Genomic DNA, 3,581 nt, shown 5'->3' with positions numbered 1-3,581 from the left:
TTCTCTCAATTCTTAGTTATAGACCAAAGCTAAAAATTTCAGGCTGGTTCCTTTCATGCTTAGTGATTACCAAGTTAATCATTCAATGTTGAAACAGAACCTTAATGTGCAACCGAGATGTGATATGCGAGGTCATGACTCAATCAATGTTTAAAAGTTCTAATCATGGGTTAACAATTTAAACTTAACTATGAAATCTAACAGATGGCTGAAACTAAGAGTTATAAATTACCGACATTCTGTACCTTGTAATGTTAGAATCACCCTTGTCCTTCAAATGCACAAGAAATTCCAGAAAATTTTAAAAATTTTCACAATTTGTGCTCAAGACCAAGAAAATACTGATGAGGTAACCTAATCTCCCACCCCCAACCTAAAATCTACATTGTCCTCAATGTAAAAGAAATAAGCATGCAATGCACATGGGACAACGAAAATAAAAGAGGAGTGATGGACAAATAGTACATGTATGAAAGAATGTAGAGGCTTTCCAAAAAATATCCATGTAAGAGCGAGTCAGCATAAGAGAGAAATCAACAAAAGCAAAATGATAAAAATGCAAAAAGAAAATCCTATCTATACCACTTTTGCAGGTGCTCTTGATTGCATTTAGCGTATGCAACAAGCCTTTAAACCCCTAGGTTGCCCCTAGTGGACGAGTTGTAGTCTCGTGAGGGTTTGCAGTCATGTTACCCACAAACATTGGACTAACTAACTAGGAAAATAAAATGGAATGAAAAGATGGGTTGCCTCCCAGGAGCGCTAAGTTTAACGTCTTTAGCCAGACAAGAATGGACCATGAACTAATCAATCTTGATAACCTGGGTCCGCCAACTAAATTTCCTCAACATCTTGATTAACCAATCCCAGACTTTTTGGGAACAACTTGAACCGTGCTATTTGAAATGGGGTAGACATCCAACAATTTAAGCACCTCCGCTCGAATGATTTCTTTCACGTCTAACAACCTAAGCACCTCCATTGGAATGATACCAACGTCTAACAATCTAAGCACCTTCTCTCGAACATCCTTTTTTATGTAAGGGTTAAGCCCCCTTTCTGCATTTTCTTCAAGATCAGTACGATGCATACACAAAGTGGGGCTTACTCCCTTCATGTCCTCTATCGTCCACCCAATAGCTGCCTTATATTCTCTAAGCACTTTAAGCAACTTGTTCTTCTGTTCCTTCTCAAGGTTAGACATTCTGATGACAGGTAGGGTCTCAGACGGACCTAAAAATGCATACTTGAGGTTTTCAGGCAATTGTTTAAGGTCAAGTTCAGGTGGTTTCTCAATAGATGGGACCAGTTTAGACTCAGAGGGTGGAAGAGGTTCCAATTTCGCTTTCCATTTGACAGTCTCCATTATAGGAGTAGAATCGAGCAATGCATTGACTTCTTGGATGGAATTCTCTATGTCAAAATCCATGCCAAAATGTGCTAAGCAAGTCTCAAGTGCGTCTTCAGAAGATTGAAGGAAAGATTCATGCACTAGACTCTCAATCATGTCCACATCACATATATCCTCCGAGTCTGCTGGTTGTTGTGCAGCATTGAAAACATTGAGCTTGATCTTCATGTTACCAAAGGACAACTTCATAACTCCATTCCTGCAATTTATGATAGCATTGGATGTGGCCAAGAATGGACGTCCTAAGATAACCGGGATTTGACTTGTAGGATTCTGGACAGGTTGAGTATCTAGAACGATGAAATCCACTGGAAAATAAAACTTGTCAACCTGGATTAGCACATCTTCAATAATACCACGGGGCACCTTGATAGATCTATCAGCTAGTTGTAATGTTATTTTAGTTGGTTTCAGCTCACCAAGTCCTAACTGCTCATAGACCGAATATGGTAACAAATTAACACTGGCCCCTAAATCAAGCAACGCTTTCTGAACCTTATGCTCTCCTATGACACAAGAAATGGTAGGAGCTCCTGGATCCCTAAATTTAGGAGGAGTGTTGTGTTGAATCATGGAGCTGAGTTGCTCCGCAAGGAAGACTTCTTATGAACATTCATCTTACGCTTTTGAGTGCATAAATCTTTAAGAAACTTAGCGTAAGCAGGAACTTGCTTGATAGCATCAAGCAACGGAATGTTGATTTGCACTTGCTTAAACATGTCCAATATCTCATTAAAGTTGTTTCCTTTCTTAACCGGTGCCAGAAGTTGAGGAAAAGGTACTTTAGGCACATAAGATGGCACATGAGTGGTTCCTGGAGAGTCAGAGTGTTGTTGGACTTTGGATGCACTAGTATGTCTCTCCATTTCATTTTGATCTTCTGCATTAGACTTTGATTCTTCCCTAGGCATCTCTACTTTGTTCTCGATCTGTTTACCGGACCTAAGGGCAATGATTGATTTGGCTTGCTCATGATATTGTTCTTGGTTTGAATTAGAGCCAATCTCATACTGCCCTTTTGGATTTACCATAGGTTGACTAGGGAACTTGCCCTTCTCTCTCTCACTCAATGTGGCAGTAAGTTGACCCAACTGTACTTCCAGCTTAGCAATGGATTGAGCATTTGCATGTAAACTCTGCTGGTTATCTAGTAAAGTATGTTGGGTGTCTTTTTAAAATTGAAGTGAACTCTGCATAAAAAGATTGAGTGTATCCTCAAGAGATGGTTTCCTAGATTGTGGAGGCACTTGTTGATACTGTGAGAACTGCTGAGGTTGTTGACTGCCAACTTGGGAGTAAGGTTGCATAGGAGGATTTCCAGATGGTCCTCCTTGTTGTGGTCCTTTTGCACAAGAGAAATTTGGATGTCTAGCCCATCCTGGATTGTAAGTGTTTGAGTAAGGATCATTCTCAGTTCTCCGAAAGGTGTTCATAGCATGTACTTGTTCAGAGAGAAATTCTGGAAATGCTGAACTAGATGGACAAGACTGCGTAGGATGGGCGAGACTAGAACATATGGCACATGACTCGACTTGAGTTGTTTGTGGAGGTCCATTGTTTAACATTAAAGCATCCACTTTCTTTGTCAGGCTATCAATTTTGGCATAAAGATCTGGCGTGACTCCTACCTCATATATACCCCCTTTCTTCAGTGGTTGAGGGCTTCTTTCGCCTCTATTTGAATAGTCCCATTGCTGGGAGTTTTCACACAAGGTTTCAAAGAAATTCCAAGCTTCGACATCACTTTTGGTCATGAATGACCCTCCACTGGTGGCGTCAACCATGCGACGGTTTTGGGGTGTCAAACCGCCATAGAAGTATTGAACCTGTTGCCACTTTTCAAAACCATGGTGTGGATATTTAAGAAGTAAATCTTTCCATCTTTCCTAACATTCATGAAAGTGCTCACCCTCTTTTTGTGTGAAATTCGTAATTTCTCTACGGAGAGCATTAGTTTTGTGAACCGGGAAGAACTTGTTTAAGAACTTCTTAGACAGTTGGTCCCATGTAATGATAGACCCAACTCCTAGAGAATTCAACCATGCTTTCGCCTTATCCTTCAAAGAGAAAGGAAAAAGGCGCAAACGGATCGAATCGTCTGAAAAGTTTTGGAACTTAAAGGTGGAGCAAATGTCTAAGAATTCTTTCACATGATGATATGGATCCTCCT

General features: G+C 40.3%; 1 non-coding gene across 1 annotated transcript; it reads left to right on the top strand.

Annotated features, from left to right (window-relative positions):
* The first annotated feature begins 3,253 nt into the window (after nucleotides 1-3,253).
* On the top strand, nucleotides 3,254-3,360 carry LOC131230015 (small nucleolar RNA R71). The gene has a single exon (XR_009163744.1). It is a non-coding gene; the product is annotated as a small nucleolar RNA R71 (small nucleolar RNA).
* The last annotated feature ends 221 nt before the right edge of the window (nucleotides 3,361-3,581 follow it).

The sequence above is a fragment of the Magnolia sinica genome, chromosome 16 (genome assembly GCF_029962835.1).
Source record: "Magnolia sinica isolate HGM2019 chromosome 16, MsV1, whole genome shotgun sequence".
NCBI classification, from domain to species: Eukaryota; Viridiplantae; Streptophyta; class Magnoliopsida; order Magnoliales; family Magnoliaceae; genus Magnolia; species Magnolia sinica.
Note: the sequence above shows the minus strand (reverse complement) of the source record. Positions and strands in the feature narration are given on the sequence as shown.